Source organism: Anomalospiza imberbis, chromosome 1 (assembly GCF_031753505.1).
Source record: "Anomalospiza imberbis isolate Cuckoo-Finch-1a 21T00152 chromosome 1, ASM3175350v1, whole genome shotgun sequence".
Taxonomy (NCBI): domain Eukaryota; kingdom Metazoa; phylum Chordata; class Aves; order Passeriformes; family Viduidae; genus Anomalospiza; species Anomalospiza imberbis.
The window spans coordinates 81,669,270-81,686,624 of record NC_089681.1 but is presented as its reverse complement, the minus strand read 5'-3'; the positions used below and the strand labels follow the sequence as shown (position 1 = coordinate 81,686,624).

At 41.5% G+C, this 17,355-nt stretch overlaps 1 protein-coding gene across 3 annotated transcripts in view; it reads right to left on the bottom strand.

Annotated features, from left to right (window-relative positions):
- Positions 1–10,951, bottom strand: part of CDH6 (cadherin 6) — a 97,977-nt gene extending 87,026 nt beyond the window's left edge. Inside the window, exon 1 of one of the 3 annotated variants that reach the window (XM_068197408.1) lies at positions 10,792–10,951. The gene's annotated coding sequence lies outside the window, so the exon portion shown is untranslated. Of the gene's footprint in view, positions 1–10,414; positions 10,549–10,791 lie in introns of those variants that run through there. The other 2 variants (XM_068197418.1, XM_068197422.1) reach the window with 2 other exon arrangements.
- Positions 10,952–17,355: the final 6,404 nt, after the last annotated feature.

The window sequence follows — 17,355 nt, the reverse complement described above, 5'->3', positions numbered from 1 at the left end:
GGGAATATTTACATAAAAGATACAGCTCTGTTGTTGATATACAGAGGTAATCCATAATCCATAATTCATTTAAGAAATGAACCCATCAAATTACATAACTACGCATGACAAATTGCTACTGTTGAGCTATCCTACAATAAATTACAAGGAATCACTCCTGTGTATTTTGTTTGAGACTAAAAAAAGCAATGTCGCTACAAGGTTGTTTTCCCTCTTGTTCCATAGGATTTGTCTATCACATACAATCTCTCACACTTCCACCATGTAATCTGATTGGGATAGAGAAAGCTCCTTTGTGTGGGATAACCACAAAGTCCCCAAAATTAAAACTGCTTTGAAAATTGCAAGAAAAGGGGAATGGACAAAAAGGAAAAATGTTTCTTCCTCATTTATTTCTTAATACTATTTGTCAGTCAGGTGAGCAGATCTTTAGAGTAAAAAATAAGAACAGTCATTTCCTGAAGTGTGATGTCTTTTTAGTGTATGTCCAGAGCAGCTTGTTAGCATACTAATTGTTTCATTTAATATGCAATACAGAGCATACTTGCTACTTTGAAGTGCTTATTCATGATGTCATGGATATTAGTATGTATTTCTTAATTACAAAACAGAACAATCTTTCCTCTTTCAACCTATGCTTTTTGCTGCTCTGATTGGTTTCTCTAACTAGCCAGAATAATCATTTTGCCACACAGAATCAGAAAAGGGGGAAAAAAAGTAAACAATTTTAAAAGCCATTTTAATTTAATAACAAACTGGGAGCTGTATTCTGTGTTAAATTAGCACTGCAAGCCTCATATCAATTCAAAGCAAGGTTCCCTGTTCGTTACTGCTTAATTAATCAGTCCTGTTTCCATCTAAATTAAAAGTTTTCTCTCCTCCCTATCATCTCTAACATCTCATTTCAGGCAGCATATCAAGTTAATCTTGCTTACATTAGCAACTTATTTCTAATGGCTCAGTTCAATTATTTGGTTGGAGCATGGTGTTAATAATGCCAAGGTTGCAGGTTCAATCCCTGTACGGGCCATTCACTTAAGAGCTGGACTTCAAGATCCTTATGGATCCCTTCCAGCTCAGAATATTCTGTGATAATTCATCCTATCCCAGTTTGCAGATGAATTCTGCTTGGTCTCTGCCTCATTTTGGGCAGCTTGGAGTCAATGGTAAAACAGCAATCACAAGAGTGAGCTCATCCAGCCTCATGATGAACCCACAATGTGAGGACAAACACCTACTTCCAACACACTGAAGTCTTTTAAACTTTTGGCTTCCTGGTGTGCCTTGCTCTTCCTGAGGAAACATAGCATTTGGAAACATGGACTTGACCGTGCTGGATTACCTCTTGGACTCGGTGATCTTAGTAGTCTTTTCTAAAACATTCTACGATTAAAACATGCACAGAGCTGAGCAAAGAATTATTATCTTATAAAACAACATTCCCATGGAAGAAGAGAAATCTGTAAGGGAAGGAGGATACGGAAAGTTGGGTGGTATCTGAAAGCATGTCCTCATTAACATTTGTGCAACAGATCCTGGAAATGAAGCTGCAATAAGCATGAGTCCTGCACTACCATCAGTAGTGCATATAAAAAAGTATCAAACATTCCACTGTGTCACCTTTGAAGAAGTGAAAAATAGGACTTGAACACTATCTGGTTGAGTATTTCCTGCTTATGCTGACCCCACCATTCCCAGAGCTGGAAACTGCTGCTGCTGCCATAATCTGGTACTTTCTACCATCAGCAGCAAAGCACACTAACTCTGGGACTTAACAAAAGACCTCTGGTGTTTTGTATTGCACCAAGCTGGCCCCAGTCAAACACTTACTGAAGCTGCAGTTGCTCATATGTGCTAGTCTCTCCACTTGCCTTGCTCAGTTCAGCCTTCAGAAGTAAGTTTTCTGGCTGCTCCTGGTGCTGGGATGCCTGCTTGCCCATGCCAGGATGCCTGTTGTAAACACTGCAACCCCGTCAGGCACCACCACGGCTCCAGCAGCTCTGTCTGTAGAGACCCACAGCCTCCGAGACGTAACAGATACTTGCTCAGGTCAGGGCTCGAAACTAAATCTGAGCCTGAGGTGTCTGCATCACATCAAGGCTGGATTTAATGCCAGCTTGACCAATATAAATACTTTTGTAATAGACACAAAACACACAATATTAAGTGACCATTCCAAGAGGATGAAACCTATTTTTCCTGAATAATTCCAGTATTTACTTTTGCTCATCCAGGACTCAGGATGTTATTGCAACAGGGAAGAAGGATGTGCAGCATATTTTAACCTTCTAGATTTGCAGCAACCAGCCTCTGACCTCACATTTACCAGCCTGGTTGAAATTACAACCTGCTGCCAAGGAAAACTCTGTCATACATTAAAGTAACTCCAATATCAAGTAACTTTGAGATATCTGACAAATGAATTACGGTGGATTAATGAGGTGCTGCTTCAGAAATCCTGCAAAAGAGACCCTTACATGTTATAATATGGTAATGCATTTCATTTAATAGCAATATAAATTATGTGCTGAGAAAAGTGGGAGCCTGTTCTTGTGTTGTTTTGTTGTTTTTTTTTTTTTTCCCAAGAGAAACAGAAATCCTTCCTGTGAATCAGAGTGCACACTTCTGTTTCTGATGGGAAACACTGCTTTGAAAAGCACTGAATTTCAAAGCTGCTTGAGATTAGATTGTCTGCAAAATTGTGCTGATGGCTGTAAATATTAATAAGTATGATACACCGGACCAGGTTTCTTCTTCAGATGCTCTTCTTCCTCTTAAGTGCAGATTTACCTGAAGACACAGGCACCAGGAGGAAGAATCTGAGCTAAGAATTGGTTTTAGAGATGCAACACACAATGACACTTGCACAAAGGAAGGATGTCCCCATTACATGCCAGCAGAAACAGCCAGGAAGTGAAAATCTCAGTCCAGTCCTCTCTATCCCCTCTGCAACTGCTGATGGGAGCCGACAGAGACTACAGAGAATCCTTCTCCATGCTGTACAGATGATCCAGGGCTATACTGCTGGCATCAATGGGAAATGATGGTTATTCCTTACACAGGTTTTCTTTCCATTCCCATTTTACATAGTCTGTTATTTAGCGATACAAATTATACAAACATTTGGCAGTCATGTTGTGGTCACCATGAAAATAATTGCAGTTATAAACACTTAATTACAAACCCTGACATCTTGATCCAGAACAACACTTAAATATTCAAACAGCCTTGCAGACTTCAGTGCAGTTTACTGGTACTTTCAAAAGCAAACTGCTCTGGGACCAGGTATAATAAGTCAGAGAGAAGAACATGCTTTGTTTATGGCAGAAATAACTTGGTAATTATCAGCAGTGAGAAGGGAAATGCCATAGCAGAGCATTCATATTATTTAGACTTAAATGGAGTTTAGATGAAATACAGGGTTTTATAAAACTGGTTGGCACAGCATGAATTGCTTAAAGGGATGTGGCTGGTGGACTTAAGAGTTGCTTCTGCATCTTTTTCCCTTTCAGCCCTGACAAGTAAATTGAGCACCAATTTCACAAAAGAAATTTGCTCCCTGAAAGAGATTCTACCTCTATATATTCCTGCTCTCTGATCTGCCAGGCAGTCTTCACACTATGAAAGTGAGGAAATAGGTTCTCTTGAATTCTTGTAGCGCTTGATCAGTTTGTCAAGCCAGCTCCAAGAGCATTAGGTCATAGTAGGTGGCACAGAGCTCAGGACCTGGTACTGCTTCGATCTAAACTGGCCACATAACTTTTAAATTTAATGTGTCTTTTTTATGTGCCTTTTTCTACTTCTCCCTCTATTTTATTTACAATACGATCAATACTTGTGTCAGGGGTATTGGTGTATACCATGTCCTTATTCAAGTTAACTTCCCTTTGACTCACCTTCATATCTATGTACTAGGAATACTACTCCTTAGATATTTACAAAGCAGGGGTGCTTTGAAATGAATTCATGCAGGCATGGACATGAACAAGAGATAGTGTGGTATGACCTCTGGCTGCCCCAAACCACAGGGAGCAGCATGCAGAATAGGCAGCCTTTTATGAGATTTCTTTTTTATCTCTTTCTCTCCCACAGGCATAAGTAGGTGGGAATGTATGCGGCAGGGAATGGTAAAGAAACTCTGTGGCCCGTCCAACTTGGCCAATGCAGAGAGTAAGGTCATTGCCACCTTGCTTGGGGACAGCTCAGATTACTTTCTTCTGGGAATAAGATACTCGGTCTTGTCTCAGACAGCTCTGGAGCTATCCAGCTTCCCCCCCTTCCCCACCACAGAAAACATGGCTGAACAAACAAGCAAAAAACATCCAGAAAATCCTTTGGGGAGAGAGTGTCAAAGAAGATGCAAGGAGTCCTTGAGAAAAATAATTGGCTTTCTTTTGGATGAAGAAAAGAAAACCAAATCTGACTTTTTTCCCCCATCCATTCTTTGATCAGCTACAACAACTGAAGAGAGCAAGAGAGAGGCAGGCGGGCTGACTGCAAGCTGTACTTGCTATAAGAGCTTGGTTCGGCATCCCTGCTGTGTTAGGATCTCCTCCTGTGACCTTGGCCAAGTCACTCACCTTTGTGGTGATTCGCTAAAACACTGCCAATTATACAGGCCAGCCTCACAGTGGGGCCATGTGGTGAAGATGTGGAATTCTAGAATACTTGAACAGCTTTTGAGTGAAGGCCTCACATCAATGAACTACACCTTGTCCCTTATTTGAAGTGAGACTCCCAGATGTGCACAGAGTAGCTGTGGCTTCTTGCAGGGTTTTTTTGCAGACTGTATGATAAGCTGTATCATTTTCTTTTTGTCCACAAAGATACTTGTGTCAAATAATGATTGCCAGAATAATGACACCCTAAGTTACAAACCACCAGGCATTCAAAGTGGATCAATTTGGTGAGGAAACAGATTTCACCTGAGTCCTCAGGGCAAAACTAAAAGCAACTGTGCTTTTAATTATTTTTGCTGTGGTATTGGATCTAAGAGGATGAGGGAGGAGGAGACATCTTTCTAAGAGAGAGGGTTTTCCCTGGAGTGAGACAGTCAGTACGAAGGCTGGCCCCAGTGCTGCAGTGTCAGCACCCCAGCTGGGGCCGACAGGCACAAGTGGTTCTCCCACCACTCCACAGCCTCTCATGCAAGTCTGGATCACTATGACCTTCAATGCTAAGTGGAGTTACCATCAGAGGCAAGTATACTCTTTGAGTTTGGTGCTACCCTCACAACAAAGCAGAGCTACATGGTAATTATCATGTTGATTAAGCAGTCTCTGTGCTTATAGAAGCTATTAGCTGACAATTGTAATGAGGGAGCAGGCAGTTCTGCTCTCCACAATATAGGCACGAACCTGCAGTACCTGGGGAAACTTGACTACTGTTTAATTTTTGTGCTAATTTTCAATTCCTGCTGACCCTTCTCCTAGGTCCTCCTGCTCTGACTCTGCGATTAGATGCAGAAGTGGGAATGCTGGAAAGATACACCACCTATTATCTCAGAGGCAGCTGTAAACATTACAGCATGATAATGAAATTAGTTTGGCTGAGAGGAATTATGGTACCCAGTTAGTACAGCACAGATCTCATTCATAAAGTGCTCTCTTCTGTACATTGTGGTGTGTCACTAGGGAAGAGCTGAGGGGTTATGATAGGTATTTATGTTGCAAATGAAATCTAATAGTCACATTCTGGCTAGAATTAAGCATTTTCTGACTATATATATATATATATATATATATATATATGTATATCCTGACAAGACAGGCTAATTAACCCATAAAATATTTGCCCACAATGCCAGAATAAAGCCATTATTGAACAGGTTACTTAAAACATAGCAAGGCTGGCAGTGTTCTCGAATAAGACCAGATGGAAATGTATATGCACTTTTTGTCTATGCACCCGGTGCAGAGGAGGGTATGGAGAGGGCGTCTTGTAGCTGGGTGTGAAGAAAGATAAAGCAGTATCACTCTATCTTGGATGTTTCAGCATGGTGCTATCAAGTGCTCTGGCACCATCACAGTTAAGCAATCATTTCTTTGCTTAAAGATTTTTTTTGTAGATCCAACATCCTAACTCAGGAGGGACACCATGCCAGTGGAGTGTTTTTCATCCTGACAGGGCTCACAGGCTCCCCTCACCCTTCCCCATCAGCATTGATCCTCACTGCTGCTCAGAGAGCTGCAGCTGTGGAGAAGACTATCCTTTCTGGTTTGTTTTGAGTGAGAAAAATACTCAAGGAGTAGGCAGCTCACAAGACTGGATGTACCAACCAATAACATTAATTCACACCACTCTATAAACACTCCTGAAATTCAGTTGTCCTGTTTTCTTCTGGGAATGCTCTCGCTAACAAACAAAAGCATATACTCAAATATTTACAATCTTTCTTTGGGCGTTTCAGTGCCAAATGCACAACTAGGAAAATAAAGTGGAAGACAATGGTGGCAGCCAGATCCACCTGGAATAAAGAGATGGCCACAGGTACAAAGAGAGATAAGACTGCCTGAATTGGGATGGGAAAGTAGCTGATTGGTGATCAGGATTAGGACACACAGCAGTGCCCTAGAGAAGCTTAAGAACCTGAACCTGGATGGACTCCCAACACATATCTTCACTGGAGAAGAACCAAAAAGAGACTCTTAGGCTGAGATTTACAGCATGGAAAGCACAACTGGATATGAAGTACTCACACTCAAACTTTAAAAATGCTTTTATCCAGCACTTCCCCCACCTGATTCCACTGCAGCAACACTCACAGCACAACCCAGAGAGGATGACTTTTTCTGCTGATGTTTTGTATTAATTATGCATTCTTCAAGGGTGTTTTTATAACAGGGACTAATAATCTGCCCTGTACCTTTTGTTAAGCAATAAAGACAACTAAAAGATGCATTTAATATTAAATGTCCATACTACATCTCAACTCTCCCCATCCCACATGAAACAAGGCAAGATGCCATACCTTTCTCGTCACACAGCATAGTTTTTTTCAGATCCCTTGGAAAGGTCTGCCATGACTAAGCATGCAGCATGAGCAAACTAGCTGCTACTGGATTTTTATCTCAACCAGAACACATTTAAACTTGAGAATGGTGTTTATACTGCAAACTGAATCCTGCATTGAGTCAGCAGAAGAGATTCGCTCTGTGTGCCACAGAACTCTTCACTTTCTGCACAGGATGGGGGACTCACTTTAAAGATTTACATTGAAAAGATCCTGAATTTGGCCCCACCATGGCAGTCAGGATAACCACAACTGATTTTATCAGCCCTGTTTCTAAGAGCTATGAACCCAAGAAATTATATAGGAAAAAAGAAAAAGGAAAAAAGAAGTAAACCCCAAATGATGCAAAGCCTTTGAAGACACAGAACAGTTACTGCAGCTAACTAGGTCTTCAAGGGGTTAATGAAGAAGTCTCCCTAACACCCAGCTTCCAAGGCAAAGCCTTTCCCACATGCTTATGATAATCAAAAGATACTGAAAACCAATTCGACTTCATTCTGGGATAATTGCAGCAGAGCCACTAGAGGAATTGTAACCATTATGTAAGATGAGGCACCATCACAGTGGGGCCTGCTGCTTCAAATGCATTCTACCCACTCTTTTTTATAGATTTCAGCTACCTTTCATTTTAGTAATTAGCTGCCATTTCCAAGGAGATCCATAAGTAATTTCCTGCACATCTTGAGCCATAATGCTGCAAGATTGCACTAGAAAGGTAACACAATTTAAAAGTAGTCAACAAAGGGCAGGTGACACACCGAAAAGTTCAGTTAAAGCATGAGACAGTGACCAACCACCTTTTCATTTAATAACAGATAAATGTTGCTTGACCACCACACAGCACACAGGCAGCCACCAGAAAACCCAACAGTGGTTCCTTCCAAACCCCAAAATACTGCAGGAGTCTATTAATAAGCAGCATATCAGCGTGCTGAAAACTTCTTCAGTCAAAGCAAAAATGATTTAGCACACTTGAGGGGACAGTGGTCTGGAGGGAGGCTCCTGCGCAGAGGAACCCAGTATGCCCTTGAGAAGAGGGCTGCTCATTTAAAGAAGGCTCTCAGCTGGTGAGAGCACAGGCACATTCATAAGTTCTATCAAGTTCACATTAGTTTTGAGATCTTTTGCAGAAAGCAGAGGAAAAAAAAACCCGCATTTCTTAACATGTGTATGTTTTGCTTTGAAGGAAGTCTCTCAACTAAATATTATTGAAACAGCAGATGGCAAAATGCAAACTTTATGAAAGGGAAGGCTGCCTTGAGCGGCAGGTTACTGTTTGCATGAAAGAGCTGTGCAAGGGAAGAAGGGAGGGAGGAAGGGAGGGAGGAAGGGAGGGAGAGAAGAGTCAGAAGTTAAGATGCACATTTCTAGCCGAACAACTTGGTTAGAAAATGATGACCATGTCTATAAATATAATCTTTAGAGTGCTGGCATGGAGATATGCAAGAGCTGCAAACTGGTGTGAAAATTAAAATACCTAGAGGGACTAATAAGTCCCTACGGGGACCCCAGTTACTTAAATGTCTGCAAAGGATAATTGCAGAGAACTACAACTGGACTGAATCAATGCCATTTTCCCTGGGGGAAAAAAAAAAAAAAAAAAAAAAAAAAAAAAAAAAAAAAAAAAAAAAAGGTATTGCTGCTCTGATTACGTTATTCTGAAAGGCCTGGCTGCTTTCCTCTTCCCTCCCTCAGCTCAAAAGTCAACTGCAAACCACTAGAAATATGTCCAGAAAGATTATGGCACAGCTGAAAGCCAGAAGCATATGACATTATATATTTACTGGTGCTGTGTCAGATAACATCTGAGAGGAGAGGAAAAAGAGATTCAGCTTTGCAGTCTTTATTAGCATGCTTAGACTCTTTAAAGGAGCTATCCAATTGTGTCATTGCTGCCAGGCCTTTAAAATTGTGTATATCCATGATAAAGGAATCTACTTAATCTTGATCACAAGCCTCCAAGCCCTACCTGGCTCTCCTGTGACATGCAAACTTATTGCCTTTAAACAGGAATTTTAAAAAAAAAGAAATGAACAGGGATGCACCATTACCCATAGCATTATATTGCTCAGGAACAGATGTTAATCAATTTTATGGAATGTTTTAAGTAACATGCAAGTACTTTTGTAAAGAACTGTCTGCATAATAGAGATTTCAGCCCAGCAAATACAGGAGATAAGCCTTTATCTTGACTAGGAGAGCTGTGTCTATTTTGATTAAAACCAAAGAAGTCTGCAAGATTGAGCAATTTTATTCCCTTGGAATCATGTCATTTCCAGAATGCTACTACACACGGTCCTGTGACAAAAGGGAATGGAAATAACCTTGCTCTTGATTGTGATGTTCTCCTTGCACAAATGTTCATGCATGTAGTACATGAGGTACACATGTAGGATGTACATTCCATCCTCAGAGATTCCTGAATACACAAGAACTGTACTCTTTATTCCAGCTGTGCTAGAAGAACAGTAAATTTGGAGAAAGGACTGACCTTACACTCTGTAAGTAATTTGTGCTACTCTATCAATCTCTCACGCACCGCTAACAGAACTTTAAAATCCCAAAACACACACAAATAAAAGCAAAATGGTGCCCTATCTTCTCGATTTGTATAAAAGTAGTAGCTGTGCCATCGTGCTGGGAGTAATTTCGGTCGTTAAACTTCTCAAACCTTGAATGTCATCAGGAGTTACTTAGGTGACCATCCACTTGCACTTAAAAAGTACTGCATTTAACTCTCCGTAAAATATGGATTTTATTGCAGCAGTGACAGGACTCCTTTCCACAGCCACTGACCTCTACTGTTACTGCTTATCTCTTCACTCGACCTTCTGCATATGAATACACAGATGTAGTATGCAAACTGTTTTCCCTGGTGTGCATGTAAGTAGGTGTTACACACATATGAATACATAAATAGTTCAACCTAGCTGACACAGAAAGTATGTTACCAGCTCCTTAGAAACATTTACTACACCACCAAGTTCAGTGCTTGATTTCTGCAATTACCCAACTTCTTTTTTGTAAAAATGCCTATACGCCTACTCTCTTACTTCCACCTCCTCCAGCACTCCTCAACCCGTTCTTTTATCAAATAAAAGACTCTAGATTTGTCAATTCCTGTAACGTCCCCCGATCTGCTCGCTCTGCCCCCTTCTTTTCACTGAGGGAGCGCCTCATTTCAACTGTGCTCTACATTCAGTTCGGCACTTTGCCTCGGATTTCGCTCATGATCCGAAGGGCTTTGCCCTGTATTCATTTCAAAGCAACTAGGCAGTATCAAGAAACAGAGACAGACTTTAAAAATTATTATGTTCTAGTTATTCATCCATTTGTTGTTGTTATTACTAATTATTACTGTTATTCTCTTCCAAGCACACACGACCCTTCTCCCGCTCTCACCACCTCTCCTCGCCCGAAGTGTCTTGCTGGCGATGACAGCCCCCAGGAAAACGCCGCATCCCTTCGCCTGACTTACAACGCCAGCAAACGCGGTCCCCACACGCCCCTGAGCGTCGGGCAGGGCGCGGAGCCCGGGGGGGTCACCTCGGCGCAGGGGCAGAGCCCTCCGCAAGGCAGCTGCCAACTTGGCAAATTAAGTGCTGTCCCCCTCCTCCGTCCGCCCCCACCCCCCCCCCCCCCTTAATTAGCATTCCCAATAAGCATGGCAGAAAGAATAAGAAAAAAGGAGGGGAAAAAAAAAAAAAAAAAGCAGAAGGCGGCTGGCTGGTGAGAGCTACAACTTGCCCCTCCAGAGGTGCAGAGCCGCATCTCCTTACCGGCACGCAGGGACGACGCGGCCGAGCCTCGCCCGGGTCGGCGGCGCGGTAGCGCAGCTCCCTGGCCCCTTCTCCCGCCGCTCAGCCTCCCCGCCTCGCACTAGGGCTCTCGTTCGGCCAGCAGCACTTTTTAACTCCGGCATGCAGGCAGCCCGAGCCGAGGTGGCTCTCTATCTGATTGGTTTCCATTTACTGCTCCTGATTAAAAAAAAAAAAAAAAAAAAAGAAAGGAGGCGGGGGAAGGGAAAAAAAAAAAAAAAAAAAAAAAGCCAAACTCCTCCCTCTCGACTTGGTTCCCTGGCAGGCGCGCACACACACCCGCACAAACGCGCACCCGCACCCCTAGCGCCGGCGCTGCGGCTGCCGGGGCCGCTGGAACTGCCGCACTGGGGCCGGGGGGGCGCGGAGCGGGCGCGCAGCCGATTCCTCCGGGCGGGCAGGGATTTGCAACTGAATGTGGTGGGAGGGCAGAGGGAGAGGGTTGTGCCAGCGAGTCCCCCTTCCCCCCCGAGAACGGCTCCGTGCTTGAGGTGGAGAGCAGCCAGTTTCTTCCCAATCGTTTGGTAGCGATAGCTAAAGCGGAATAAAATCGGGGGAGGGGGGATAAAGAGGAGGCAGAGGCACGCTCCGCTGTCGTGAACTGTGTGTTTGTGCTGTGCGGTTTTTCATCCTCCGAGCTGGTCTTAAGTCCTTCCCTCGACATCTGAGATGCCCCGCTGGTCTTTTCCCACACTTCCCAGGAAGTTCCTGGACTTGATGAATCGAGATATTTCGGTGAATTATTAATGGAGATGACACTTCGTGGTCGCATGTGGCGGTTTCTATGTGAATGGAAAGCAGAGGAGGGGGATTTTCCAGGTGCCTGCCTTTGCTGGGTCCCTCTCTTCCCAGAGGGCTCCCCACTCAGGAGGTTATGACTAATCTTAATGCAGAACGGACTGAAATCTCAGTTTTTGCTTGTGGGACTCATGGAGCCCCTCTACACACATGCATTTTGTACAATCTCCCCCCACAGCCCCCGACTGCCTAAATACAGACTGAAATAAGGCTTTACGTTTTCTTAATCTATATTTTAAATTACAAGATGGAAATTGCCAGCCAGTTTATTTACCTGACAAGAGTCCACTCCAATTCAGCTGCACGGTGTCCCCTTAAGATTCATACTAAAATGTTGCAAGAAGTGAAGCTTTCTGCCATTTGCCTCTCACATCTCCACAATCTTAGGTTTGACCTTTATGATTTTTTCCCTGCTAGTAAATCTAAAGTCATCTTGTTTTTCTTTCTCTTTTTCTTCGTTTTTTCTTCCCTTGCTCCTACCCACCTTTCACAATTTCTGCATGCTGTGTGTCTTAAGGATGGGTCTGTACTGGCTCTAAGCCATCTTTGTGTCCTGTTTCTGGACTATTTCAAAGCTTTTAGTATAATTTAAATACCCTGAGCATCAGAAATTCAGGTAGCAATCTTGCTGCTTGTGCTGTAATTTCTACAGTGCTGCAGCACCATGTTCACAGCACAACTGAAACTGGTGCTGGGCTTGTTGTAAAATGTGAAATCTCTAAAATTTTCTTAAGGAAGGATGTTCTTTAATGTTTGATCTTTGTGTACTCTCAAGACTATAGTCAACAAGAAGGGAGATTTAATCCATGAAACACAGCTAACAAGCATGCTCTAAGTGATGTCCAGGTGTTAGAAAAACAAATTACTTCTTGGAAGAATTGCCTTGTTAATGGTTAGGGCCTGACATGCTACAGTGATCTTGGACCTAGGGGAAGGTTACCAGAGCTTGGGAAGAAGGATGTTCCATTAGTGGACACAAAGAATGCAGAATTTGCGGGCCACAAGGACAACTGGCAGAACTCCCAAGGTAAGGAAGACACTAATAAAGATAACTCAGCAATTGTGCTGAAATCAGCTCCAACTGGGTAAAAGGTAATTCTGGCAGGGAGAGATCATGACCGCCGACTCACAGACCATCGACCCAAGAAACCCAAGAAAAAGATTGAGCATAAAGATTAATTAGCATGAGAAGCAAGAGAATCATTAACCAGTAGAAAATAGGATACTAACTAATAGAGAACTATGTAACTTGTCGCCAATAAACACTAACTCCTTTGTTGCTGAAATGCATAAATAGTAAAAATTTGATAGCTTGTGTGCTTGATTTGTGGAATACCACCAAGCAACCAGGCTTGTGCAGCTGTGAAATAAATCATCAATGTCTCTTTTGAGTGTGTAATTATTGGCTTGTTGCACACCAGGTAATGAATCCGATTTTTGTGGACAACAGGCTCCTTAAGAAAGCCTCCAAGCTATTTCCCATAGCCACTGTTTCAGCAGAATTAATTCTTTTAAGGCCACTGTATGATACTACAAAAGGCAAAGCAGTGTAAAGAAGCTGCATTCTGCTTTACATATATTTGTGAATTCAAGCAAATCACCCTGAAAACCCACTTAGGTACCACTGCCATTATCTGGCCATTTTAGTCTTTCCATGGCTGAATTTTTCCAGCCTGGAGATCATTCTGGTTGCTCTTCTTTGAACTTCCCCTAGTTCCCTCATTATTTTCTTTTTTTTCAGCAATGACAGGTCAGGAACTTCGTGAATATTTGCAGAGCATTCCCACAGGAGCTTTCTGGACACAGTCTATCTCTTTTTATGACAGACCACATTTGCAGGCTTTCTTGATCCCTACCATATTGTATTGGCGATTCACTGCCCACTCTAACCCTGAGGTCTCCTTGGGCATTATTCATTCCTAAATGGGTCATATTCTGATTAGCTTTAGCAAGGCTGCTTTTATTATTTTATTTTATTTTAATTTTTCTTAGACAGAATGGAATTAATAACATCCAATAAGGACTTTTCTATTTTTGTTAAAAAGGAACTTAGTACAGGAACTGTTGTGTTCTCCATAACATGTGCATAAGATATTTATCTTCTAATCAATTATATGAATTTGTGTTTCACAGTTTGAATTCCATAACTGTGTGAAGAAAACTTCTTTCATTTTTGAGAGATATTTTCAGGATGATGCATTTATTCCTCAGGCCTCTTCTATTGACAGCTATAATGATAACAGAATTAGCAGATTAGATCACATCATTAGCCAATGAAGAGTCCTGTATACCTGATACATTAGCTGAGTGAAAGGCTCAGCTAGGATTGTGAAAATTGATCAAGATTGGCTGAAAACAACTTCCCTGCCATGAGATGGAGAATATAAGAAGATTCAAAGAAGAACTGAATGTTCACGGGTCTAAGACTCCAAGACCGGAAAGGAGAAAAACATTGTTTACGGCTCTTGAACCAATCTTGTATTTGGAAATCAGAATGAGTACTCAAGGTAAAACAACTGTCTCAATGCCTGTCTTGTCTGTGGCTGTTCTCTTAAGCAAGCATTTCTGCCCATGGACTGACAAGAATTAGCCAGAACAAAGATCCCGAGTGGCAACTTCTGTCTCTGCAGTCTCTGTGGAGTGCCCAAACCCTTCTGACTCTGACCAAAATGTCCAGTCTCAGTCACCACCACAAAAACGAAATACAGTGTGAGCTAGGAATACATGGCGATATTCTCTAAGCTATTTAGGTGAAATGTTATTTCCAAAAAATAGAAGATGTCTATGTGGGATTTAAAGACTAAACAGCCACTTACAGTTCACTACAAGCTGCAGTTTTCACAAAACAATCTATCTTTGTAACTTCAAAGTTCACTCTCACTTTGTAACTTCACACTTCAGAGTTTGTCCAGCTCCTTCCAAAAATAAAGAGGGACCTTACTCTGAATTTATGAAGGGGAAACCTCAGTCTGAGAAGATGTTTCTTCCCTCTTTTCTAGCTTTTTTTTTTTTTTCTAGGGGTGGGGAACCTTGATTTCTCAAGCTTGAATAACACATCTTTCAAGTCTTTAAGCCCAGTCCTGTAGATCTATATGCAGTGATCAAGGATTAGCCAGGCAATTGTAAGGGTTGAGATAAGGTCACATTTTACCATTCTTCGAGTAAGATGTGCTTCTCATAGCACTGAAACAGCCCTGGTGTCTTCCTAGTCCTAGTCTGCTGCAAATACCTAAGAAACAGGGTAGCACAAACCACTTTTCCATCTTCTGTCATTTCACCCTGGTCTGTTTGGCCACTGGAAGAGTAATGGTTTGCCCAATGGATTCCAGTGATTGCATGCAGCCCTGTGTAGCATATTTGTTCTCAATTTCTGAATAGTTCTGTTCTTTGTCAATGTCCTTCTTCCAGTGAGGCCCCCAAAATTGTAGGAGGAGATTATTGCAATGAATCTGAATGCCTTGTTCTAATTTGAGTTTGTTACACGCTTTAGCCCCTTCTAGAAGTGATGAAGAAAAGCAGCAGATGGTTTGATTGGTTCCTTCATAAGACACATGAGGAAGGAACTACTCCATTTCTGCATATTCCATAGATATTTTAGGGTGAAAAATATTCCCACTGCGAGATACAAAAGAACAAAGAAGCAAAATGTGAATCAGAGCTTGCTGATTTTGTGGAAACATTATGAAATCTGCCTGGTTTTTCTTAGCTTGCTGTCTGAACCTCTCAGCTGCTTCTCAAGTAGGGAACCTGATACTGCAAATTCTTGCAGTTTTATGGTTTCTTGAGTGTCTGTCTTTCCCCATTTTAGTGGTGTAAATAAAGGAATTATAGTAATGAGAAAATAGTAATAACATTTTTGGTTTATCCTTGAAGTAGTTGTATTTATTCATTAATTGTGCAGTTCCTCTGAGTAAACCAGAACTTTGGTCTTTGTCTAGGTTGAAGATGAAAATTTATTTTCAAAACTATTCTGGAAATTTGATTTTCCAGTCAACTACCATGGTGGCTATTCCTATGCTTTCCTATGCTTCTCTGTGTTTCAAAGAAACACAGATTTTCTTTAAGGAATAGCTTTACTTCTGAGTTGAATAAACCTGACCATCATGGTCCCTCACCAGTTTTTTCTTCAGTGTTTAGTCCATGCCTTTTTTGCCTAGGGATGGCAAAAACAATTTCATTTTGGATTAAACTCGTACTGAAACAGATATTTTCAAAACTGTCATATACCTCCGAATTTCTTAGCTCTCCTAATTCCAGTGGTATTAAAATATCACAAGAACAGCTGTTGTTATGTCGCTTGTGGAATCAGTAATTACAGAATTGTATTGCAAAAGTAACAAGCTGAAGGGTGAAAGGTAAGTTTTGCACACAGATAGTTTAAATAGGTTCAGCTGAACCAAACCTTTGTGTTTCAGGGCTCACCCCTCACTCATAGCAAGCAAGCAAGAAACTCTGCTGTTAAAAGTAATATAACAGTATCCTTCACCTTTTGCATTCTCAATATGTCGGATTGATCATTCCTGACAGAAGCATAAAAATGTCAGTGTAACAAATAAGATGGGTAAATAGCATCTAATGCCTGGGGAGTTTCATTGCTCCAACAGGTACATGACGTTATAATTGCACTAATCAGCATTCCTACAAGCAGTCAGCACTTCAACTTGCCATAGAAAAGGCCTGAAAGGACAGAGACTTCTTCTATGCAAAACACCATGGAGATCAACTAAACCTCAACCAGTTTGGTCTTTAAAAATGAAAGCATACATCATTAGGATAAATGAGGAGCCAGCACACATCTGCATGTAAAGAATGGCAGCAAATGAAAAATCAGATTCTATCCCTCTAGCTGAATAATCATTATACAATGGAATCAGTTAATGACCAAATTTCACTCTCCGTCATCCAGCTGCAGTCAGAATCTTGATAGCTTCCCTGGAACTGATACAAAAGGTTATCAGTAATAATCTGATACTGCTCTTGTAGGAATTGTTAGTCATGGGCACCAGTCAGAATCTGGAGATACTTCCCTTTTCCACATGCTATGTTATTGTAGCAAAATTAGAAGGTAATGCATTTTTCCACATTGGTCAAAGTTTTGGATGCTTTGGGAATATTTTGCCAGATACATATAAACATTTTTCAAGAAATACTTAATTTTCTGTAAAACATATCCTTTAATTTATTGTGCAACCTGCAGAATTCTTCTACATGATTGCATTTATTGTCACAAAGCTGCAGTTTGGCGAAGGAACCTATTATTTATTTGTGTGAATCTAACATTCTTACCAGTCCCCTGTCTGTTTGTATCCATCATTCTCCCTTCTCTAGGGGCTCAGAGTTTCTGTGTAATTTACCATGGTTTAACCAGTTACTTCTCACTGCCTGAGCCACAGTGACTGTCTGTATGTACTGTCAGATGGTAGAAAACACCATGTAATTTGATTTTGTCAATCCCTTTTCACTGTGGACTGGGCTAAAAAGAATTACCTTCCATGTGTTCCTGGCTAAGAGTACCTCTATGAACAGGTACTATGCCTCAGCTGATGTAGGCTACTCACTGTGCAGTAATAACTTGTGTGTGAGTCTGACAAGAACATACTTTCTATTTTAATAACCTCTGGGGAAAAAACTGTCGTTTCTACCTCAGCTTGCACAGTACCTAGTACAATGGGAGAAAAAGCACTAAAAAAGTCATGCAAATAATTAATACGTTAAAATCACAGTGTA